This window comes from Protopterus annectens, chromosome 12.part0, assembly GCF_019279795.1.
Source record: "Protopterus annectens isolate FY-2018-M chromosome 12.part0, PAN1.0, whole genome shotgun sequence".
Taxonomy (NCBI): Eukaryota; Metazoa; Chordata; order Ceratodontiformes; family Protopteridae; genus Protopterus; species Protopterus annectens.
The window spans coordinates 1,474,737,449-1,474,765,418 of record NC_056746.1 but is presented as its reverse complement, the minus strand read 5'-3'; positions in this window follow the sequence as shown (position 1 = coordinate 1,474,765,418).

Sequence of the window (27,970 nt, the reverse complement as noted above, 5' to 3'; positions counted from 1 at the left end):
TTACACTACCGTAATGAAGAAGTTTTTTTAGAAGAAGGAGAGCAGGACAAGTGGCACACAGTACACCGAAGGAGGAAGGGGTTTCCCAGGTGGAACAAAGTAAGATAATACAAGTACCTTATAAAAATAGTGCTTCAAATACCATAAGTATAAGTAATAACATCAACATTGAATACAGTAGCCAAGTAAAGGGTCTACATATAAACAGTAACGAAGCGTATGTTAAAATTTACAACTACAGCTCTTATGTACCCCAATCAGATTTGGTAAAAGTATTTTCCAAGGGTATGAAATTTATACCGGATAAATCATTAGATTTGGTAGACACCCTGGTAGAAGTAAAGTTGTTTCTAAGAAAATTGAATTTAGGGGTATTTTTCCAAAATAGGTCACAAAATATACCTATGAATATTAATCTTAGAAAAAAGAGTACTTTTACACCCCCTATGGTGAAAACTTTGGAGACCTTTGAGAAAGTGATACAGGGAGATATTTACAAGCTATATAAGAGAAGTAAATACCAGAAGAAAGACCAATCTGAGATTAACAACATCAATACAGTCATTGATTCTATTTGTTCTGAAAATGTCAGGATTATGGTGGCTGACAAGGGGGGGGGGGGATAGTACTGTACGACCAGGAAAAGTATAGTACCAAGATATTTGAGATACTAAATGACACAAATCAGTATGAAGTATCTTCATTAAACCAAGTAAACATTGCTCACAACAGAATAGACTCCTACTTGGAGGAATTTCTGTTGGATAATCGAGTGGATGAAGAACTTTATAAATATTTGAAAGTCGAGTATCCCATCTTGGCTACTATAAGAGGGATTCCTAAGGTACACAAAAATCCTATAGACCCCCCATTTAGACCTATTATATCAGGGAGTGCAAGCAAGACATTCCCCTATGGGAAAGTTGTGGACAATAGGTTGAAGCACATGTATAAAAGTATACCCCACATAATGAAGGATTCCTGGGAATTCCTGGGAATATTCAAACAGGAATTGTGGTCCCCTGATATAATTTTTGTCACCATTGATGTCCGAGAATTGTTTTCATGTATTCCTAGGTTTGAAGGAATAGAAAGCTTTATACAGAGCATAAAAAACTTTAGTAGGTTGCAAGAGGAAGACATAGTCCTTCTCACTTCATTTATGGAAATAGTACTTGACTATAATTACATCTTTTTTGAAGGAGAATATTATAAACAGATCTCAGGGGTGGCAATGGGGGCAGCTTGTGCCCCCATGTATGCAAACATGGTCCTCCTAGATTGGGAAACTACATATATTTTTAACACAAACTGGACAACCAAAATCCAAAAGTATGTAAGATACCTTGACGATATATTTTTGTTATGGACAGGGAACATCAAGGAATTAGAAGATTTTGTGAAATACATTAATGGCACTACCACCTACTTAAGATTTACCCACCAATGGGACAGCACAGGAATAAACTATTTAGATATTTATGTGTACAATGACGGTAAGACATTTCAGTCCATGATATATCAGAAAGAGACCTACAGTAATGGATATTTGCATTTTCCAGTGCACATTCTCTCAAAGTCAAGTACAACATAGTGAAAGGGCAAATGATAAGGGCAGCGAGGATGACATCAGAAAGGAATAATATGATTAAGGAAATCAAGTTCATGGAGACTATGTTCAGAGAAAAGGATACCCGGATAAGATGCTGGTAGATTTAACACACTATGTAATGCAGGAATGGGGAAAGAAGTATCCCCCGTTGATAGGCATAGGCATATCTACGAATAAGAGACAAAATAATATTGAGGGGGACCGTTATAATAGAGCATGCATTGTGAAATATGGTGACCAAACACAACAGATAAAACAGATAATAGCTAAACATTGGCATATTTTGACAAACGATGCAGGGGTCAAAGACAAGGTTCCCCCAATGCCTAGCTTTGTACATAAGGCAGGTAATAGTCTCTATAGACTCATAGAAATAAGACAAAGTTCCAAGAAAGATGATAAGAGTACAAGCAGGGGCACTACAAAGTGTGGATGCTGTAATTACTGTAAATATATTTATGAAGGTAAAAGTATAGTATTAAAGGATAGAAACAGAACTAAGATTTATTTCAAAAATGGAAATTGTTTAACAAGACATGTGATATACTTGGCTATTTGTGACACATGCGAAAATTATTATGTAGGTATGACAGACAGATTTTTAAAAAGCAGAATGTATGACCACTTATATTGTATCAAAAGAAATGATGTCAATAATGCACTATCAAGACATATATTAAACAATGAGCTATGTAGGAATTTTAAGTTTGGTATACTGGAGGTGGTCAGTTACAATCCTAGAGGAGGTAACATCAAGGCCATAGTGGGGGAAAAAGAAATAAAATGGCAATTGCGATTAGAGGCAGCTACACCCCCAGGGCTCAATGAAGTCATACCTACCAAACCTTTATTGAGAATATAATTCATATAATTCATATTTTATATTCACATTAGGTTAAACAATATGTTTTACACATTCATTATAGGTTCATATATACACAACAGAATTATATGGACTCATTTAGTTTAAATTAAGTTAGAGTAGTACTATTATATTACGATCTATGTACTAAATCATGAAGACTTGTGTAATATATGCATTTTTTAACAGTATTATTTAATGTTAGAAAAATCTATACATGCTGCTTAGAAAATATATTTACATACATGCTGCCTAGAAAAATATATTTACAATGTGTGCTGCTTAGGAAGATGTGTATTTAAACATTCAAACATATATAAGTTGTGTGATCAAATATATAGAGAAATGTGTGCTTTAGTTAGGAATAAATGTACTTAAATCCATAATAGAGAACAAAGTTTATGTAATGCATTTAATTCTGTCTTACTAGAATAATAGTAGAAATAAACCTGCATATTATTGCTTGAAGCACAAGCTGCAGTGTAATCAGAAATTTGACCTTGGCAGCTTGCAAACACAGCCTGGCTCATGTCTTTCAAGTAAAGATTATTTTGCAAAGTTAGAAAATAATAAATCTGTTCGCATGTGTATCTTCTTTCCTGCTTCCACCAGGAGAATAGCCTTGTGCGCACTATCTCTGATAGTGCGCAGCTGGGGAACAAGGAAAGACAAAGAGAGGCATTAAAGAAGACATACATCTATTGTATTCGAACTAATCTGAGAACCTTGAATTGGCTACATCCTCAGGAGGTCATCGTGACTGACCAGGTGTTTGCAAGGCTGTAACATTCTCATGGGAAAAAGACTTCTTTGAAAAACACAATGTCAGCACTTTTTACTAAGTTACTATGATGTAAAGACCCTGTCACTGACCACGTCAGTGAGGTGGGCAAAAGCTGATTGTAAATGCTATAAAATGGCAAACACTGTACGAATAAACTAGTCAAAATTCTATACAACTTTGTGTATGGTTTTTTGCCTCCTAATGTACATTAGAGCTTTAAGATACTTGAGTTCTCCTGCATTATTGTTTGTTATTGATTGACATTGTTTTTGAATAACTCAATGATTTTTACAGTCCGATTCTAACAAATTTATTTAACATTTTGGTCCTAATCGTGCCGGAATTCCCTTGGTAAGCTGCAGGTCACAGAGTGCATGAGTGCTAATAAATCTGCGCAGGAGAAGCTGCCGAAAAGAATGGTTCTTCTTAAAGTGAAAAGACCTCCGACTGAATTGTTGTGTGTAAAGAGGCTGTCCACTTTCTGATCTGTGGCTGAAAAGCGGAAGACTGGGCCCCAAGGAGAAACAATAAGAGCAGGAGGCTCAGGTAAGAAGAATTTCCCTCTTTGTCTTTGTTTTAGATCAGGGACCAGGTTACACTGTGCTATTGCTAAGGTTTGTGATAGCAGGGAGAGAGAGTCAAGTATTGTATCTTGAGTCATAGATCAGGGAATAACAAAGCAAAGTAAACAGTCATTCTAGACACTACTGTGGATATGGGGAAATAAGATACCACGTGGTACAAGAGAAGGGTTACGTAACAGTCTTTTTAAGACATGGGAAATCAGTGCACTAAGAGATCACGAGATCCGCCCCTAACGGATAATGTAAAGCATATGCAATTGCAGTAAGCAGATGATGTGAGATATTTTGCAAAATGTGTTAACAACTATAAATTTGATAGTAAACTAGATAAACTTTCACTAGTTAAACTCCTTAAACAAGCCTTAATCTGATGCAGGGCATCAGGCAAAAGAAAAACAGCACCAACTAGGCATACCTCAAGCACATAGGTGGATTGAGGAAGCAAATTGTAAAAAGAAAAGAAAAACAGAAGCTTAAAAAATTCTGAAACATTTTTAGACAACAGAGTGAAAGGTCTAACAGACAGAATCTCTGAAAAATGAAAACTTAGAGCAGACTGGACTTGCATTAATTAATGCATACAACAGGGAAATGAGACAGTAGATGGATATTATGCTAGATTATTAAAATGCTTAAAACAACAATTAAAAAAAAATACATTTTTAAAAGGTTGCATTGCCTCTGTTAGTAGTTTTATTACAAGGCATATGATAAATCACTGAACAAGCAGGCTGCAAGCCTTACTTGAGTATGCTAGACGTACTGAAAGACACCTTAATAGTAAAAAGAAAAAAAGGCACAAGTCTTCACTGCTGAAGACGGAGCTGAAGTATTTGTATTACAGTCAGGTAAAAAGGGCATCTAGCTAGGGACTATAAACAAAATAAGAAAGCAATAACAGAAGATAAAGGAGATGTGGACTGACTATATAATAGTGATAATAACCAAAAATCATCAGGAAAGGTTAATAAACAAAAAAAAATGTGAATGTAGTAGAGGAATAGAGGAAGTACAAACAGATGTAAAAAATAAAAATGAAAATAAAATTTTAGATTTAGCATTGTTGAGCCTGGAGCTCTACCTAGCAAATACAAAACCAGAAGTAACACTTCTGGTGGAGGGAAGAAAGGTCAAATTCCTGTGTGACTCAGGAGCGTCACGGACTTTGATACACCCTCCAAGTTACCAAAACATTCTAAATCACCTGATTATATATTAGTAAAAGCAGCAAATAGACAGCTATACAGGAACCACTTTCCCATAATATAGCAATAACTGACCCTGTTTTAGGTATGACTCAGAAAAGTAAAATTGTAGTTTCTGCAAAAATATCCAGTAAACTTACTGGGAAAAGACCTTGTGCAGATATTTGGCATAGCAGTAGTTCCTACCATGCAGGGTATGGAAGCACAAAGACAGATGAATGCTCTTGTGGTGTGATCAGAGGGTGAAGCCTATTATTGGTACAGCCAGGACCTAGTTATGATTGGTCCAGGGGCAGTAACCAAAGAACTGATAAACGTAGCCATCAGTAAGGTACCCTCCCTTGACACTGATCAGCAGCACTTGTTACATTATACTCCATACTACTGTAGCACACCAGAACCTAATAAAAAATATAAGTAAAAATCCTGCTGACAAATTAATATTACAAACTTTATGCTGGGATACTGAGGGAAACAGTGTAGTAAGCTGTTCATTACCTCAGGAGTTCATGAGATTGTATAAGTCCAATAGACTGCCACATGTCAGCTTAACAAAAAACAAAAGTTTTAAATGGGCAGACTTAGAAAAAAAAGGTAACAAAATGGGAAAACAGACTGATTTAAAAATGTCAGGACAAGGGATATAAAAACAAAACTGAATTGGACACATACAGCTGTACACTTGCAATCTAGTAAGGACAGCTGATTAGCATTTTTATTAAAAGAAAAAGAAAAGGCCTTGTGTAAAATTCCAACAACTCTGTGGTCAACAGGCAAGTTAAATGTAGGGCTTATTCAAGCAGCAGGACCAGTTACAATTACCCCAAAGTCAGCTTTTAAACCACAGAAAAAAACAATACATTTTGGAAAAGAATGCAAAAGTAAAAATTAAGCCTATAATAAGCAGCATTACTCAAAAAGGAGTACTGGTAGAATCTCCTGATTCACCATGTAATACACCCCTATTTCCTGTTAAAAAAAAGCAAACGGGAAATGGCAGATGGTACAAGATTTATAAGCTGTAAATAATGCAGTAATACCTAAAGCACCCACGGTGCCAGACCCACATACCTTGTTAAATGATTTAAAGCCACAACAGAAGTATTTTACTGTGGTAAATATAAGCAATGCTTTCTTTTCAATACCTATACATCCTGATAGTCAATATTGGTTTGCATTTACATTTCAGGGTAAAAGGTATACATACACTCGACTACCACAGGGATATTGTGAGAGCCCAATAATATTTGCACAAAAAAATGGCTAGCAACCTGGCAGGGTCTACCCCACCAGAAAGTAGTCAAATTTTACTTTATGTAAATGACATCTTGCTAGCAGCACCCAGCAGCAGTGCAGGGTGAATACAGTAGCATTGTTAAAATTTTTAGTAATACAAGGACACAAAGTAAACAAGAGTAAGTTACAAACTTTGGGAAAAAAAACACAGGTTAGATACCTGGAATATGTGATATTCAGTAAAGGTAAAATACTAAATAGTGGGAAAGAGAAAAGGGGAAAAAAACAGCAATTTTGCAAGCACCCCAAACCAACAACTAAAAAAGAAATGATGTCTTTTCTTAGGTACAACTAATTTTTGTTGGAACTGGGTACCAAATTATTTTACAATGGAAAACAAAAGCAGAAATGGCTTTCTGCAGGTTGAAGCAGTTAATAGCTTCTTCATTGGTTTTAAGACTTCCAAGTTATCACAAACGTTTTTTTTTAGACCATAGATTGTAAGCAATGGTACATGACATCAGTATTAAAGCAACAACATGGGGATAAGCAATGCCCCATAGCTTACTATTCATCACAGTTAGACCCAGTGGTGCAATCTTTGCCTCACTGTGTACAAGCAGTAGTTGCAGCAGCAATGGCAGTACAGGCTTCAGCCTCAATGGTGTTATTCCACCCTCTCACATTGAGAATGCCTCATGCAGTTGCAATAATTCTGCCACAAGAAAAGTTGCATACCTTTCTCCTGCTAGACATCTTTCATGTATGACCATACTGCTGAGTCAACCTCATATAAACAGTTAGCTTTACCTAGACAAGATCTTACAGATATGCCCTTGGATAATGCTGAGGTGACATATTACGTGAATGGCTCATGCAGAAGGGGTCCTACAGGGAAAAATCTGGTGGGGTATGCAGTAGTTACAGACACTAAAAATTTAGAAGCACAAACTTTGCCACACAACTTGTATGCTCAAGCAGCAGAACTGGTAATTTTGACAGGAGCATGTATTTTAGTAAAAGGCAAAAAAGTAAACATATATACTGATAATCAGTATGCTTTTCTACAGTGCATGTGTTTGCACAATAATAAAAAAATAGAGGATGATTACATCCAGTGAAAATCTATTAATCATGCAATTTATTTTGGAGCTATTAGAATCTATTCAGTTGCCTACTAAAGTAGCTATTTGTAAATGTGTAGCTCATACAAAACAATAGGATAAGATTTCAAAAGGTAATGCACGAGCTGATGCAGCTGCAAAGCAAGCAGCCTCAGACTCAGAAACTTTATTTTTAAATGAAAAATTACAACCCTTTAAGATTTTAGATTTAGACATGTTAAAAACAATGCAAATGCTTACTACAAAAGCAGAAAAACAAAACTGGGTAAAACAAGGTGCAATTTTTGAGAATGGACTGTACATTTCCAAAGGGAAAAAAAAAAAAAAACAACAATATTACCGTCTAATTTATTTAGATATGCAGCTTTGTTGAGCCATGGGCAGAGCCACGTCTCAACAGGGGGGATGGTACAGTTAGTAAATAAAATATTCCAAACATATGGATACATAAATTATACAATAAAATTTTGTGCAGCTTGTCATACTTGTAACAAGCACCATGCACAAGGAGCATTTAAAAACAAGCAAGGGAGTTTCCCTACACCACCATATCCATTCCATACTATTTGTATGGACTTCATAGAGTTGAATAAATGTGAAGGAAAGAAATACTGTTTAGTGATCATAGATATGTTTTCAAAATGGGTAGAAGCTTTTCCAACCAGAAATCCGAATGCAGCAACAGTGGCAAAGGCCCTAGTAAAGGAAATAATTCCTAGATTTGGCATACCGGAAAGAATCTATAGTGGCAATGGGACACATTTTGTCAATCAGACAATTCAACAACTTGGGAGACTTTTTTTGGGATTTCCTTAAGGAATCACTGTGCTTACCACCCACAGTCAGCAGGACTGGTGGAGAGGTACAATGGGATTTTAAAAAAAACAAGTTAAGAAAGTTAATGAGTGAGACTCAGAAGAATTGGATTTGCTGTTTACCTCTAGCATTGCTGAGCATGAAAACAGTAACAAATGTAAAGGGTTTAATCCCCTTTAAAGTAGTATTTGGAAGGGCATATTATGTGCCTCAGTAAAAAGCTCTCATGCCTGCAGGGCTGGAGGCTGACAGTTCACTAGCTAATTAAATAAAGAAACTGTTATAAATAAATCTGTTTTGCAGTTTAACTCTTTTTCAGACAAAAGAACTTTCAGCTGAATAAAAACTTTGTGACTGATACGCAAGGGCAAAATGGCCAAGAGTAAAGAAAACAAAAAAGCAGAGCAACCCAAGAACTATTGCATAATTATTTTAACTGTGTATTTGTTAACTATAAGTGTGACAATTTTTCTCTTATTGTGCTCCCTGCCTGCACTCAACCACACAAGTGAAAGTGAGAAGACGTGATGAACTGTTTATAGACTGGCATCCAAATTTTAACACGTACCTGGCCATGAAGCAAGTGTATACAGAAACTATGCACATTTCAAATTGCTGAGTTTGTACAGCTATACCAACAAAATATAATAGACTTTAACGTCCTCTGTCCCTCTGGGGATAAAATAAGACTTTGGAAAGTTTTTTTTATATACAGAAACTGTGAGATCACAGGACAAAATTGCTTTATTTTTACCTGTTCACACAAAAAGGAGTTGTATGTCTCTACAAAAGTAATACCCTCCAGGTGGGCTGGAGTAATGGTAATATAACAATGTCTTATAAATGTTACATTAAAGTCAAAAGTGGGGGTACTGTTTGTAATACTAACCATGATTCATATCTGAGTTCAATGAAAACTACATTAAATGCAGTATGTGACAATCCAGTCTTAACTAAGCAATTGTCTATTAAGAATAGAAAAATGTTTCATGCAGGGATAACACGTATCAGTACCAAAGTAATGATTTTATTTGTGGGAAAAAGGCATATAAATGGTTACCTGAGAATTGGTCCGCAGTTGTTTTTGGGTTATCTGGTTTCAGCAATAAGACATACTGCAGAATTACCTTTGGGTAAAATACGAAACGTAAGGAAAACAGCTCGAGAATCTGAAGGTCCAGTGAGAAAAAAACCCTGTGAATCCAGTTGGTAAAATCGAAGCTGGTTGAAAAGGCCATAATTCAGTGAAAGACAAAAGTAAATTGACTCATATGAACTTGGGCAACAGTGTTATATCCAGGGCAGGAATACCACCAGCCTATGGAGCAGTCAAATCGATCTGGGAGCTGAGGAAGCTGTCAAAAGTCATGAACAATGCAACTTTTTCCACCCTAAAATTGGTGACTAATGAACTGAATGCAATAAAAACTGTTGTGCTACAAAATCGAATGGCTCTTTACTTCACCCTAGCGGCAAGAGGTGGTACACAAAGAAAAATGCTGTCCGTACATTCCAGACAACCAACATGAAATCAATGACCACCTAGAGGTAATTCAGCAAGTATCAGCAATGACTAAACCAGGCCCAAACCCACTGACGGACTTTTTCCAGAATCTGTTTGGGGGGGTGGGGTTCCATCCTATTAAACATTTAATTGCTATTTGTGTGGGTATACTCCTAATAGGAACATGTGTTTACTGTGAAATTCCCTGCATGAAAAAATTAATCAAAAATTTGTTGATATATCTGCTACTGAAACTTTTTACCAAAGTGTTGAAATTAAAAGATTAATTTCAAATGATGCTTTTTCTGAAATATAAAACCAATGACTTACTTAGCTGAAAGCCCTTGAAAGGGAAAGGCTGAGGAATGAAATAATATTGTTTATGTTTCAAACAGAATAAAATGCATTAACAGGAGGGAGAATGTTAGAAAAATCTATACATGCTGCTTAGAAAATATATTTACATACATGCTGCCTAGAAAATATATTTACAATGTGTGCTGCTTAGGAAGATGTGTATTTAAACATTCAAACATATATAAGTTGTGTGATCAAATATATAGAGAAATGTGTGCTTTAGTTAGGAATAAATGTACTTAAATCCATAATAGAGAACAAAGTTTATGTAATGCATTTAATTCTGTCTTACTAGAATAATAGTAGAAATAAACCTGCATATTATTGCTTGAAGCACAAGCTGCAGTGTAATCAGAAATTTGACCTTGGCAGCTTGCAAACACAGCCTGGCTCATGTCTTTCAAGTAAAGATTATTTTGCAAAGTTAGAAAATAATAAATCTGTTCGCATGTGTATCTTCTTTCCTGCTTCCACCAGGAGAATAGCCTTGCGCACTATCTCTGATAGTGCAGCTGAACAAGGAAAGACAAAGAGAGGCATTAAAGAAGACATACATCTATTGTATTCGAACTAATCTGAGAACCTTGAATTGGCTACATCCTCAGGAGGTCATCGTGACTGACCAGGTGTTTGCAAGGCTGTAACATTCTCATGGGAAAAAGACTTCTTTGAAAAACACAATGTCAGCACTTTTTACTAAGTTACTATGATGTAAAGACCCTGTCACTGACCACGTCAGTGAGGTGGGCAAAAGCTGATTGTAAATGCTATAAAATGGCAAACACTGTACGAATAAACTAGTCAAAATTCTATACAACTTTGTGTATGGTTTTTTGCCTCCTAATGTACATTAGAGCTTTAAGATACTTGAGTTCTCCTGCATTATTGTTTGTTATTGATTGACATTGTTTTTGAATAACTCAATGATTTTTACAGTCCGATTCTAACAAATTTATTTAACATTTAACATTATTGTAATAGATATATGGAATATCAAATTTGTTATAACTATATATTTCTGAATTTTCATATTATTGTAAGCAAACCATAGGTTGTATTTTAAATGTTCAACTAAGGGTTAAACAATTATATTTGGGGCAAGCTAATTGAAAAAAGGCGGGCTAATAAGGTATTTAATATGTATGACCTAACCAGTTTTATGTTCTGAAGAAATCTAGAGGCACTAGATGAAAGCGCTCAACATCTTATAGCGTTTACAATTGTTGGATGGTTTTATAATAAAAGAATTTTTCTGCAGTGATTCGTGGTTCCTGATCAACTGAGCCGTTCTGTGCTTACTATTTGTGTTATATCTGGTGGACCTTAGGAGCCATTGTGTGTGACTAGTCGACTATGGATTCATTGCAGGATGTATCGGGTTCTGGAATCCCCATTACCCGAGATGAAGTGGACAAACTTCACTCCGAGATGGCTATTATAAAGGGAGAATTAAGCCGTCTCTTAGAACTATTGACTCCCAAACCTGGCACTTTAAAAATACAAAACCCGCCTTCTACTACGGAAGTATTAGCGCTGTCTCAATCCTTCATTGGCCAAGCAAGTGAGGACGACATCCCGAACGGGCAAAGGAGAAGTTCTTCACCATTTCCGCTCACCTGCACGCCGAGGAAAGACAAGCGTTCTATTGGAAACAGTAATTTAGTTTTGTCAAACTTTATTTCGGCTTCCTGCAACAATGAGGAGGAATCTTATTTAATCTCGGGGGCAAAACCTAAGAGGCAATTACCAGAAAGGACATATGGGATTAAATCTAAGACCAATGCCTCCATTAACACCAAAAATTCAGGTACTGTGCGACAGAAGCCCGTTAAGGGCTGTAATGACAATTTACATCGATATAACGTTGAGAATTTGTTACAACTGCCATTTGATTTTGAAAACTGTAGAAATAAGAGCATAAAGGGACAGATACCGCTAGATGAGTATAAGTCTCTAAAACAAATGATTTTTAGTTTTGGCAATAAATTAACAAAAATAAAAGCAATTCAGGTTGAAAATATGTACTTAAAACGCTGTTTAAACTGTCATATAGTCCCCATGGGACTTCGTTTTTTTAAAAGACCCATGGGTGTAGATGTGAGTGTTGGCAATATAAAAAAATGTAATGACATGTTCAACGAGTTTGGGGAACAGTTTATGAAGTTCATAATGGACAACAATGATGTACAATTGACAGGATTGATCTCTGAAGTGGAAAATATGGATAATGTAATACGGGAAGATAAGCTATTCCCTCAATGGGAAACTCTGTTTTATAAACAGTATGACTATGCTGAACACACGAGTAAAACATTATTTACTAGAAAATGCAAAAGTAGGAACGTGACATGCAGCAATATGAGCAAGGAGTAGCCTATAGGTGGAATAACAAGGACAGGTTGAGACAGAGAGATACATATAAGGGAAACACTAGGGATATTCCCTATGCAGAAGAATTACACTACCGTAATGAAGAAGTTTTTTTAGAAGAAGGAGAGCAGGACAAGTGGCACACAGTACAATCAAGGAGGAAGGGTTTCCCAGGTGGAACAAAGTAAGATAATACAAGTACCTTATAAAATAGTGCTTCAAATACCATAAGTATAAGTAATAACATCAACATTGAATACAGTAGCCAAGTAAAGGGTCTACATATAAACAGTAACGGCGCGTATGTTAAAATTTACAGCTACAGCTCTTATGTACCCCAATCAGATTTGGTAAAAGTATTTTCCAAGGGTATGAAATTTATACCGGATAAATCATTAGATTTGGTAGACACCCTGGTAGAAGTAAAGTTGTTTCTAAGAAAATAGAATTTAGGGGTATTTTTCCAAAATAGGTCACAAAATATACCTATGAATATTAATCTTAGAAAAAATGAGTACTTTTACACCCCCTATGGTGAAAACTTTGGAGACCTTTGAGAAAGTGATACAGGGAGATATTTACAAGCTATATAAGAGAAGTAAATACCAGAAGAAAGACCAATCTGAGATTAACAACATCAATACAGTTATTGATTCTATTTGTTCTGAAAATGTCAGGATTATGGTGGCTGACAAGGGGGGGGGGATAGTACTGTACGACCAGGAAAAGTATAGTACCAAGATATTTGAGATACTAAATGACACAAATCAGTATGAAGTATCTTCATTAAACCAAGTAAACATTGCTCACAACAGAATAGACTCCTACTTGGAGGAATTTCTGTTGGATAATCGAGTGGATGAAGAACTTTATAAATATTTGAAAGTCGAGTATCCCATCTTGGCTACTATAAGAGGGATTCCTAAGGTACACAAAAATCCTATAGACCCCCCATTTAGACCTATTATATCAGGGAGTGCAAGCAAGACATTCCCCTATGGGAAAGTTGTGGACAATAGGTTGAAGCACATGTATAAAAGTATACCCCACATAATGAAGGATTCCTGGGAATTCCTGGGAATATTCAAACAGGAATTGTGGTCCCCTGATATAATTTTTGTCACCATTGATGTCCGAGAATTGTTTTCATGTATTCCTAGGTTTGAAGGAATAGAAAGCTTTATACAGAGCATAAAAAACTTTAGTGGGTTGCAAGAGGAAGAAATAGTCCTTCTCACTTCATTTATGGAAATAGTACTTGACTATAATTACATCTTTTTTGAAGGAGAATATTATAAACAGATCTCAGGGGTGGCAATGGGGGCAGCTTGTGCCCCATGTATGCAAACATGGTCCTCCTAGATTGGGAAACTACATATATTTTTAACACAAACTGGACAACCAAAATCCAAAAGTATGTAAGATACCTTGACGATATATTTTTGTTATGGACAGGGAACATCAAGGAATTAGAAGATTTTGTGAAATACATTAATGGCACTACCACCTACTTAAGATTTACCCACCAATGGGACAGCACAGGAATAAACTATTTAGATATTTATGTGTACAATGACGGTAAGACATTTCAGTCCATGATATATCAGAAAGAGACCTACAGTAATGGATATTTGCATTTTTCCAGTGCACATTCTCTCAAAGTCAAGTACAACATAGTGAAAGGGCAAATGATAAGGGCAGCGAGGATGACATCAGAAAGGAATAATATGATTAAGGAAATCAAGTTCATGGAGACTATGTTCAGAGAAAAGGGATACCCGGATAAGATGCTGGTAGATTTAACACACTATGTAATGCAGGAATGGGGAAAGAAGTATCCCCCGTTGATAGGCATAGGCATATCTACGAATAAGAGACAAAATAATATTGAGGGGGACCGTTATAATAGAGCATGCATTGTGAAATATGGTGACCAAACACAACAGATAAAACAGATAATAGCTAAACATTGGCATATTTTGACAAACGATGCAGGGGTCAAAGACAAGGTTCCCCCAATGCCTAGCTTTGTACATAAGGCAGGTAATAGTCTCTATAGACTCAAAGAAATAAGACAAAGTTCCAAGAAAGATGATAAGAGTACAAGCAGGGGCACTACAAAGTGTGGATGCTGTAATTACTGTAAATATATTTATGAAGGTAAAAGTATAGTATTAAAGGATAGAAACAGAACTAAGATTTATTTCAAAAATGGAAATTGTTTAACAAGACATGTGATATACTTGGCTATTTGTGACACATGCGAAAATTATTATGTAGGTATGACAGACAGATTTTTTAAAAAGCAGAATGTATGACCACTTATATTGTATCAAAAGAAATGATGTCAATAATGCACTATCAAGACATATATTAAACAATGAGCTATGTAGGAATTTTAAGTTTGGTATACTGGAGGTGGTCAGTTACAATCCTAGAGGAGGTAACATCAAGGCCATAGTGGGGGAAAAAGAAATAAAATGGCAATTGCGATTAGAGGCAGCTACACCCCCAGGGCTCAATGAAGTCATACCTACCAAACCTTTATTGAGAATATAATTCATATAATTCATATTTTATATTCACATTAGGTTAAACAATATGTTTTACACATTCATTATAGGTTCATATATACACAACAGAATTATATGGACTCATTTAGTTTAAATTAAGTTAGAGTAGTACTATTATATTACGATCTATGTACTAAATCATGAAGACTTGTGTAATATATGCATTTTTTAACAGTATTATTTAACATTATTGTAATAGATATATGGAATATCAAATTTGTTATAACTATATATTTCTGAATTTTCATATTATTGTAAGCAAACCATAGGTTGTATTTTAAATGTTCAACTAAGGGTTAAACAATTATATTTGGGGCAAGCTAATTGAAAAAAGGCGGGCTAATAAGGTATTTAATATGTATGACCTAACCAGTTTTATGTTCTGAAGAAATCTAGAGGCACTAGATGAAAGCGCTCAACATCTTATAGCGTTTACAATTGTTGGATGGTTTTATAATAAAAGAATTTTTCTGCAGTGATTCGTGGTTCCTGATCAACTGAGCCGTTCTGTGCTTACTATTTGTGTTATATCTGGTGGACCTTAGGAGCCATTGTGTGTGACTAGTCGACTATGGATTCATTGCAGGATGTATCGGGTTCTGGAACCCCCATTACCCGAGATGAAGTGGACAAACTTCACTCCGAGATGGCTATTATAAAGGGAGAATTAAGCCGTCTCTTAGAACTATTGACTCCCAAACCTGGCACTTTAAAAGTACTCAACCCGCCTTCTACCACGGAAGTATTAGCGCTGTCTCCTTCCTTCATTGGCCAAGCGAGTGATGACGACATGACCAACAGGCAAAGGAGAAGTTCTTCACCATTTCCGCTCACCTGCACGCCGAGGAAAGACAAGCGTTCTATTGGAAACAGTAATTTAGTTTTGTCAAACTTTATTTCGCCTTCCTGCAACAATGAGGAGGAATCTTATTTAATCTCGGGGGCAAAACCTAAGAGGCAATTACCAGAAAGGACATATGGGATTAAATCTAAGACCAATGCCTCCATTAACACCAAAAATTCAGGTACTGTGCGACAGAAGCCCGTTAAGGGCTGTAATGACAATTTACATCGATATAACGTTGAGAATTTGTTACAACTGCCATTTGATTTTGAAAACTGTAGAAATAAGAGCATAAAGGGACAGATACCGCTAGACGAGTATAAGTCTCTAAAACAAATGATTTTTAGTTTTGGCAATAAATTAACAAAAATAAAAGCAATTCAGGTTGAAAATATGTACTTAAAACGCTGTTTAAACTGTCATATAGTCCCCATGGGACTTCGTTTTTTTAAAAGACCCATGGGTGTAGATGTGAGTGTTGGCAATATAAAAAAATGTAATGACATGTTCAACGAGTTTGGGGAACAGTTTATGAAGTTCATAATGGACAACAATGATGTACAATTGACAGGATTGATCTCTGAAGTGGAAAATATGGATAATGTAATACGGGAAGATAAGCTATTCCCTCAATGGGAAACTCTGTTTTATAAACAGTATGACTATGCTGAACACACGAGTAAAACATTATTTACTAGAAAATGCAAAAAGTTGGAACGTGACATGCAGCAATATGAGCAAGGAGTAGCCTATAGGTGGAATAACAAGGACAGGTTGAGACAGAGAGATACATATAAGGGAAACACTAGGGATATTCCCTATGCAGAAGAATTACACTACCGTAATGAAGAAGTTTTTTTAGAAGAAGGAGAGCAGGACAAGTGGCACACAGTACAATCAAGGAGGAAGGGGTTTCAGGTGGAACAAAGTAAGATAATACAAGTACCTTATAAAAATAGTGCTTCAAATACCATAAGTATAAGTAATAACATCAACATTGAATACAGTAGCCAAGTAAAGGGTCTACATATAAACAGTAACGAAGCGTATGTTAAAATTTACAGCTACAGCTCTTATGTACCCCAATCAGATTTGGTAAAAGTATTTTCCAAGGGTATGAAATTTATACCGGATAAATCATTAGATTTGGTAGACACCCTGGTAGAAGTAAAGTTGTTTCTAAGAAAATAGAATTTAGGGGTATTTTTCCAAAATAGGTCACAAAATATACCTATGAATATTAATCTTAGAAAAAAAGAGTACTTTTACACCCCCTATGGTGAAAACTTTGGAGACCTTTGAGAAAGTGATACAGGGAGATATTTACAAGCTATATAAGAGAAGTAAATACCAGAAGAAAGACCAATCTGAGATTAACAACATCAATACAGTTATTGATTCTATTTGTTCTGAAAATGTCAGGATTATGGTGGCTGACAAGGGGGGGGGGATAGTACTGTACGACCAGGAAAAGTATAGTACCAAGATATTTGAGATACTAAATGACACAAATCAGTATGAAGTATCTTCATTAAACCAAGTAAACATTGCTCACAACAGAATAGACTCCTACTTGGAGGAATTTCTGTTGGATAATCGAGTGGATGAAGAACTTTATAAATATTTGAAAGTCGAGTATCCCATCTTGGCTACTATAAGAGGGATTCCTAAGGTACACAAAAATCCTATAGACCCCCCATTTAGACCTATTATATCAGGGAGTGCAAGCAAGACATTCCCTATGGGAAAGTTGTGGACAATAGGTTGAAGCACATGTAAAAGTATACCCCACATAATGAAGGATTCCTGGGAATTCCTGGGAATATTCAAACAGGAATTGTGGTCCCCTGATATAATTTTTGTCACCATTGATGTCCGAGAATTGTTTTCATGTATTCCTAGGTTTGAAGGAATAGAAAGCTTTATACAGAGCATAAAAAACTTTAGTGGGTTGCAAGAGGAAGAAATAGTCCTTCTCACTTCATTTATGGAAATAGTACTTGACTATAATTACATCTTTTTTGAAGGAGAATATTATAAACAGATCTCAGGGGTGGCAATGGGGGCAGCTTGTGCCCCCATGTATGCAAACATGGTCCTCCTAGATTGGGAAACTACATATATTTTTAACACAAACTGGACAACCAAAATCCAAAAGTATGTAAGATACCTTGACGATATATTTTTGTTATGGACAGGGAACATCAAGGAATTAGAAGATTTTGTGAAATACATTAATGGCACTACCACCTACTTAAGATTTACCCACCAATGGGACAGCACAGGAATAAACTATTTAGATGTTTATGTGTACAATGACGGTAAGACATTTCAGTCCATGATATATCGGAAAGAGACCTACAGTAATGGATATTTGCATTTTTCCAGTGCACATTCTCACAAAGTCAAGTACAACATAGTGAAAGGGCAAATGATAAGGGCAGTGAGGATGACATCAGAAAGGAATAATATGATTAAGGAAATCAAGTTCATGGAGACTATGTTCAGAGAAAAGGGATACCCGGATAAGATGCTGGTAGATTTAACACACTATGTAATGCAGGAATGGGGAAAGAAGTATCCCCCGTTGATAGGCATAGGCATATCTACGAATAAGAGACAAAATAATATTGAGGGGGACCGTTATAATAGAGCATGCATTGTGAAATATGGTGACCAAACACAACAGATAAAACAGATAATAGCTAAACATTGGCATATTTTGACAAACGATGCAGGGGTCAAAGACAAGGTTCCCCCAATGCCTAGCTTTGTACATAAGGCAGGTAATAGTCTCTATAGACTCATAGAAATAAGACAAAGTTCCAAGAAAGATGATAAGAGTACAAGTAGGGGCACTACAAAGTGTGGATGCTGTAATTACTGTAAATATATTTATGAAGGTAAAAGTATAGTATTAAAGGATAGAAACAGAACTAAGATTTATTTCAAAAATGGAAATTGTTTAACAAGACATGTGATATACTTGGCTATTTGTGACACATGCGAAAATTATTATGTAGGTATGACAGACAGATTTTAAAAGCAGAATGTATGACCACTTATATTGTATCAAAAGAAATGATGTCAATAATGCACTATCAAGACATATATTAAACAATGAGCTATGTAGGAATTTTAAGTTTGGTATACTGGAGGTGGTCAGTTACAATCCTAGAGGAGGTAACATCAAGGCCATAGTGGGGGAAAAAGAAATAAAATGGCAATTGCGATTAGAGGCAGCTACACCCCCAGGGCTCAATGAAGTCATACCTACCAAACCTTTATTGAGAATATAATTCATATAATTCATATTTTATATTCACATTAGGTTAAACAATATGTTTTACACATTCATTATAGGTTCATAAATACAGAACAGAATTATATGGACTCATTTAGTTTAAATTAAGTTAGAGTAGTACTATTATATTACGATCTATGTACTAAATCATGAAGACTTGTGTAATATATGCATTTTTTAACAGTATTTTTTAACATTATTGTAATAGATATATGGAATATCAAATTTGTTATAACTATATATTTCTGAATTTTCATATTATTGTAAGCAAACCATAGGTTGTATTTTAAATGTTCAACTAAGGGTTAAACAATTATATTTGGGGCAAGCTAATTGAAAAAAGGCGGGCTAATAAGGTATTTAATATGTATGACCTAACCAGTTTTATGTTCTGAAGAAATCTAGAGGCACTAGATGAAAGTGCTCAATATCTTATAGCGTTTACAATTGTTGGATGGTTTTATAATAAAATAATTTTTCTGCAGTGATTCGTGGTTCCTGATCAACTGAGCCGTTCTGTGCTTACTATTTGTGTTATATATTGAACTATACCAAACCAAAAATACTTGTGGAGGAAGTAAGGCAATCCAGTTCTTCGATAATTTTAATGATCAGTAAAAGCACAGCAACACGCCAACCAAGAACATCAATTCCTCAATACAAAGTCCACATTAACGCCCAAACTCTCTACTGCGTTTTCGTTTCAGCTACTTCCTCGGATGTAACAAGATACATACTGAGGTTTCGATTCAGTGGCTTTTTGTTGAAGCACCTTTATACATTTAGTGTGTTCTATATATATATGTGTTTTTAAAGAATTTTTATTTAATTATTTTACATGTATTAAATAAATAAGATTTTAATTTAGAAATAAGTATTAATTGTTAACACACAACAAATGGTTGAAAGAAATTAGTTGGAGTTAGAATCTTTCTTTCTTTTTGGCTAAAAAATGTCCACTTCCTGAATTAAGTGCTTAATTGGATAATTGGCTTATTAATTAGTCAATGTGCACACCCCTAGTGGGTATTTATGGTGCTCTGAAACCTCAGTATGTATCTTGTTACATCCGAGGAAGTAGCTGAAACGAAAACGCAGTAGAGAGTTTGGGCGTTAATGTGGACTTTGTATTGAGGAATTGATGTTCTTGGTTGGCGTGTTGCTGTGCTTTTACTGATCATTAAAATTATCGAAGAAGAACTGGATTGCCTTATTTCCTCCACAAGTATTTTTGGTTTGGTACAGTACTGCTTTTTACTTGTCTCCGTTCATCTGCTTTATATATTGAACTAGCCAAACCCATTACACAACCTAATGCATGTTGGCAAGTGTAATAATACATGTAGAGGATATACACTTGCAGTCACTAGGAATGTAATGTAGACTAAAAGTACTTATAAGATGTTAATCGAGGTTTCTTTCTGCACCCTACTGTATGTGCATAAACCATGCAATTCCACACCTCAATGGGTATGTGTAATCTCAAATATTTGTTGGGACATATGTCCTATTCTATAAATATTTGCATTCACTTTGATGCATGTGCCCTGTTCAAACACCACAATCATGGTGGCCTGTTGCTACCAATCACCCCTGCATGTTGTTGGAATATCCACTGTTATTCAATATATGCATGTGTTATGCTTGCTGTTCAACTGATGGAACCTTGGTGTGTTGGGTTAATGGGAATATTACTGCATGCTGTTACAACTAATCTGGAATGCTGTTGTTTATGCTGTAATTAAACACACCTAATCACAGAACGTATGGGAAGGCCGGTCCCAGCGGACCCACCTGTCCCTCCTCAGCTGGCGAGTGCACCTGGCACCAGCAGGTCTGGTGCCCAGCCTGGGCTCCCCTCCTCCGTTGGTCCTGTGCCACCTTTGGGTGGAAGTGCCATGCAAGCGTGGGTGGAGAAGGGCCACCTGTCACCCTTAGAAGGGTCCGGGCTGTGGTGCATAGGGAGATCCAGCATTCAGTCGCTGATCCCCTATGCCAGCTCAAGGCAAGAGTGGCGCGTCTCACGGGTGAGCCTGCCTGTCCTACGCAGCCCCCAGCACAGCCACCCTCGGGGCTGAGAAAGTGCAGTGGTGACTGCCCATGGGTGGGGATCTCAGTTCTACTGTTACCATCTGTGGGCTCATGGGCTTGCAATTTCCAAACATCCATCCCCGTCAATTGTGTTCACCCACCCTATGTGTCATACACCGCCCCTGTATGCGTCTTGTTTGTCTTGTCTGTTAACCTCCTCAACCTACCTCCCCAAACATACCTACTTCCTCTACCTCACTTTCCACTCTCACCTAAAAAAAAAAAAAAAAGGGCAATCTGTACCCACAAAAAAATTACGCCCCATACATAGCTGCCTATTTCGCACACATGTCCACTGGACATGTAAACTGATAGTTATAAATGGCAGTACAACAAACTTTCTTGTTCTCACCCCTCTCCCAGGGGTGGAAGGTTTCAAATATCACTCCAAATGTATTGCATATGCACAGCTGTTGCTGATAAAGAAATGGGCAGGTATGGACCTTCCCTACACCCGTCCTGCACATCCTGAGCTTGTTTACCTACTGTCTGTCCCTCTTTGTGCCCCCTTTTTCACCACTTTCCTATCTCCCCATTTTCTTTTCTTTAAAAGAAATCAGCACTGGGATTAGCGGGATTAAGTACTTTTAAGCAGTAGTAAGCGGGTTTAAGCAAGTGTGCACATGTGTGCGCTTAGCTAAGTGTCGCTAAGCGTCGGGCAAACCTGCTTACAACTGCTTAAACGTGCCTTAGTCACTCTATGTCAGGGCCCATGTTCTGCTCAGCAGCAAAACAAAAAACCTCTACCAGTCTCAAACCCCAGACCATTGACACAATAGATTGCATGAATTACCACTAAACCACAGCAGATACACAAAAAAATTGGTGCTGAAATAAATATATCATGAAGGAATGTAAATGGAAATTAGGAATGGCATAACACAAATCGTGTTCTGTACTGTTCTGCTGTTCTGTGTTGAGCAGCCTGTGCTAATGTCAACACAAACAATCTACAAACTGTTAAGAAGTGAGTAACTTAATAATTACAGTATAGCAGTACACAAGCAGTGCATGTGCCACAGGAATACATTGCAATAACCACATTTGTATGGCAGTTAATTGTCTAATTCAGAAAGAAAGTACATACTCCCATGTATCCTGTGTTAGCATTTGGAGGGGTGAGTACATGTCTATACTGAGAAGTGTGTACTGGAAGCAGCAACATTCAGGTTTGAGTACAACATGCATATCACTGGCTACAACCCTAGCTTCAGATAAGAGACAAATACCAACCTTCTGACTAACACAACGGTGTCCAGAGTAAACAAGCATGGGCCCCACCTTGGAAAGCTGAAAGGGCTATGCCTACCTAACCTAGCATTTTATAGCAGTGGACTGCAATCACAGTGAGTACTGCAATCACCGCACAGCAGGCTACATGCAATTACTGAATGGTGGACAGCAATGTGCAAATACCTAGCAAAGTAGGCTGTACCTGCTGTCCACACATGCAATAATATCATTTCAGGAACAGGGAGATAGAGAGCGAGAGCAAGAGAGAAACAGAGACACAGACAGAGACACAGAGAAAAGAGACAGAAACAGAGACAGAAACAGACACAGAAACAGACAGAGAAATCCCAAAACAAACAACCAAAATAAAAAAAACAACAAAGCTGTAACAACAGACAGAGCAGGGAAAACAAAGGTAAGGTATGTAAGACATATGTATGTGCCGGCATGTACTAGATGTTCCTGAAGAATACTCTACACACTGCAAATCATCCATATGTGGCAGCAGTACGTATCCATCTGTATCTGCACATGTGCATAGGGCAAGGGACATACTGCAACTGTTAGTGAAGGGTGGACACATATATGTCGTTGAAGGTTGTTATGTGCATATATCTATGTAGGTAGTAGTGTGAGGCATAGAAAACAGCATGCAGTTCTGATATATGTCATGAGGTGGTTGAACGCTGTGGGACTGATTTGTCAGATCTGCTGTGTTACAGCCAGTGAGGCCTGGCTACATGGGTTTGAGGACACCAAAATGCATTTTGCACAACACTGTGCAATATAATCACATAACCGTACATCCCACAACTGTCACATAAGTGATATCCCCACCATGAATGGTGGACTGTACATGTGCCTATATGTACATCCATATGTACAGCAATGGATGTGTACATGTATGTGTATGGATATGTGTATATATATATATATATATATATATATATATATATATATATATATATATATATATATATATATATATATATATATATATATATATATATATATGTATATACAGAGAGAGAGAGAGACATGGGGTCATATGTACTGCAACAGGTGTGTGGTGACCAAGGCATGGACTGTAGACAAGTGCCGATACTGCAGTTCCATTCCTCCTTTCCAAAACACTGTACCCATTAACTACCACATAGGTAGAAATCTACGTAACACTGAAGGTGTGATATGGGAACATGGGACTCAGGTGGACAGTAGCCTCCCCTTTGATAAAGACAGTGCCTCACTAGACTTGTAATCTGTCTATGTGGTATGTGTCATGACAACAGGTGTGTCATGTAGGGAAATATAGGTCAGTGTTCCCCTCTACTCATCACAATGTCCCGTGTGGTATGTACCACACATGACAACTACAGTAAGTGGAAAGACCACAGACATACCTCACAAAGGGTAATACTGGCCTCAAACAGATGCCCTACACAGACTGACTCACAAAGCCACAGCTAGACTGTATTGCATACCGCCCACACAGAGGTGACCTCTGCCAGACATACAGAAGTATGTCAGACCCATAGCTGTGTGACAACCACCATGGCAACATATCACAATCCCTCTGGACTGCATGCTCTAGGGCCCCAAACCTCGTCAGCTCACTAAACAGCACATGCTAGAGGGATAGGTTCCAGTCTTAGAGATATGCCATACTCTGGAATAGACCACCTAGCAATAGCAAACTAGGCTCCTCATTAGCAGTTGTCATAAATACCCCTGATGATTGTTTGGGAGATTGGTAATACACCCCAGGAATCCCCTCTGTGGTTCTGCTTGACAGAGGCAGGTGAAATCAAAGTACATGTGTGGCAAAGGCCAGGGTAGCATATGGCTAGGCTGCTGTAGTCCCTAGGGCCAGCAGCATCTCACCTACGTATGACACTCTGCACTCACACATGTACTCAATGAAATACCTGCTATGTGAGGTTAAATAAGTGTAACGCTGAATGTGTGCAATGTCTGTAAAGGTATGATAGCATAGTGTGAAGTTGTATCTGACATGGTAGTGTCTATCCTTGCTGTGAGGCCAGCAAAAGATGTGTATGTTACTGTTAGGCAGACATAGTACTATGGCATATGATGTGATGTAGTTCCTTGTTGACAACTGTGGTGTCCCATTGTAGGCTAAAGCAATACATGTATGTTTAGTGAGTGGTACTGCTGGTGAATCTGACTCCCATATGAACTGTAGTACTACCTGAAGCTGTAGGCCTAAACAGCACAGTATGGTGTGTGTTCACATTGCTTGGAAACACTGTCATGTGTGTTTCCTGTAGTCTGCACAGAGGACATAACTCATGCATAAGGGTTTGTAAGTAGTGGCACACAGTACTGTATGGTACACAGGTAAAGCTAATCTGTGTTGGCATACAGTGGTGTGTTGCATGTTTGTCTGATGTGTGTGTATTTATGCCTGTACCATGGCCACAATCATATGTGTGTTACAGGGTATACATGTGTATCTAGCAACATATATACTCTGTAACAGCAGTATGCCATCTAGATTAACAACTGTGCACATATGTTAGGCAGGGCTATGGTATCAACGACTAGGGTGGTTTGCTGGTACTACTGTAACTGTACTTTACATTCATTGCAATGGATGACATCTTTGTTCGTACATTAGCGTGATATATACCCCTGTGGTGAGGTTGTGCATTGTGTCACAAACAGTGTGCCGGGAACTGTTGTATAGTGGTTTGATATATAGAGTGTGCTAGGCACTGTTAGTCAGTTGTGGCCTGAGAACCAATATGTGGTATTGAATGTGTATCCTGTGACAGACAAACAGATGGTATATATGGCAGTGAAGTGATATCTGTGGTTAAGGGTGTAAAGTGTGCCACAGGACTCGCTCACACATATTGTTCATTTTTCTTTCAGCCTGATGGCCCACCAATGTAACCCGTCTTACACAGCAGAGGAGAAAGAGGTGACTCAGCAAAGCCTGGTGCAGCACTACACACTGTTGTTTTCCAGAGGCAGCCAGCACCAGCATGAGCGGACTGCACTGTGGCAAGACCTTGTCCGTTGGGTAAATGACATAGACATGCATAACTGGACATATGATCATGTACGCTATCACTGCAGTGATTTAATTAGTCATGTCCGGTGGCATGCGTCTGATATCCAGAGACAACAGCTTGCCACAGGTGGTGGGGTGGCCATTCATCCCCCCCCTCACCAGAGTGGAGGAGCTGTTCCTAAGCATGTTGGCTCCTGGACAACAACAGCAACTCCCACACACATGTGTCGTCATGGAGGCCGGAGCCACCCAGCATGTTCACATGGAGCGTGCAGGTAACATGCCCTATCTGTAGACTGCAGTTACCTGTATTGTTAGATTATGTCTATGTGAGATGTGTACTGTGTGTTTAGCAGTTGTGTTGCCTAGCATTGTGCAATACTGATATTTGGAATATTATCTGTACACCTGTGACTGCCGACAGTTGTTCTACTGTAGTATAGCAAACCCACAGTAGCAATGCCACAGTTGTGGCCACTGACGAACTCTCAAATATTCTTGTAGGTCCCTCTGGTGTGACAGCAGGGCAGACGATCCATGCTGGTGAGTGTGGTATAACTGCAACGTTGGTAATGAAATGTGCATGTCATAGGTGAGGTGTAGGCCTTGTACACGTAACACACCTACGCATAATGCATGCCGTGCATGTTTGCTGTAAGACGTTGCACAGCTCAGTAATGTCAGTAGCTGCCTCAATGACATGCAATACACAGAGCATCAGACACAGTTGTGGCATCACTGTACTGCACATTGGATAGGCATAGTTGCTACAGCTGTACACAACATAACACATTTATCATATGCAGTACACCTCAACATGCTACATATGGCGTTACCACACACCTGCTGTAAGGTCACACTTCAGTATCCCACATGTCATCCACACACACATGATAAACCTCAGGAGTAGAGGCCTATCATGGGGCTGTGCAACACTCTTCAACACATAACACAGTCATGTTAGGCAATGCTCCCTATTGGGCACCCACACACCCATGTACAAAGTGGCTGTATAATTTTAAACATAGCCACGGTACTGCAGTACAGGTACAGCATGCTAAGCGGTGGTCTCTCACACATTAGTAGCCGTGAGTGACCACATGATGCATGATGATGATAGCTCATGGTACTACACCCCATCCTGTTACAGTGACCACAGTATTACACATAGCAGTCATTGCTTTGCACCTCAATTTTGTGTGTGTGCAAACATATGCACCTATACACAATATGCATAGCATGGTGTGTGTGTGCTAACATATGCCAGTATAAACAATATGCATAGCAGTCGCCATCTGTACAAAGTGACACATATATGTCCTGGAATGTTATTGGGTGTATAGGTCACATGACACACATTGGGTATGTGTGGTGTATAATGTTGCAGTCATGTAGCATGCCATGTCATGGCTGGCACCAACATATCTGCAGTATGTCCCACACTCACCATAACCACTGAACAATGGGCATGTCAAGCATTTGGATTCCTTCACGTCTACATGCACCACTCATCCCATGTGTGTACACAGCATGCATGTGCTACACCTGTGCCCAGTATTATCTGCTATGGACACAGACACTGTAATCAGACATGGAAATCTATGTGTCACACAGATAACACATGCAGCCATGGTATGTATACCTGTGAGTGATGGTGCAGAGGACATTGCAGAGCTGATAATACTTGCACAGCAATGTTGTGTCCATGTACACATTATATTCCAGGGTGTAGCCAATCACTGAACAACTACACACACATGCATCAAAGCCATGTATACTGTCATGAAATAGGGCCGTCTACACTCGCACTGCATGGTCTTGAGCAACACATAGTCTGCATGCTGTCACGTGTGAGGTGACTGTTTGCCTTGTGATACTGTCACCCACCTTTACCCACAATTGAGTATATGTTGGATTGCTGGTGTGTGTGTATCTGCTGTAGTGAGGAGTGTATTTGTGTGCATGTGTTCATATGTACATGTGTGCATGTGTTCATGTGTGCATGTGTTCATGTGTGCATGTGTGCATGTGTGCATATGTGTACATGTGTGCATGTGTGCATATGTGTGCTTATGTGCATGTGTGCATGTGTTCATCTGTGCATGTGTGCATGTGTGCTAACATCATGTACAGATTGTAAAGTGTGTTTCCTGTCTTCCTCTCACAGGTGCTGAGTTTGGGGTGGCTGAATGCAGCAGGGAACCTGAAGTCACTGCCACAAATAGTGGAGATGATGAGACATGTATTGTGGCACAGGCAGGTTTGACAGGGTCTGTCATTGGTCCGCCATTTGACATTACACAGCGTTCAATCCCATCTATGAGTACACTCATACTGCCAATACATCCTTCATCACCAATGGCCTTAGCCGAGGGACAGCCTACAGTTGGCATTGACCAGGATACTGTGGTACCTATGACACTTGTATCCCCTC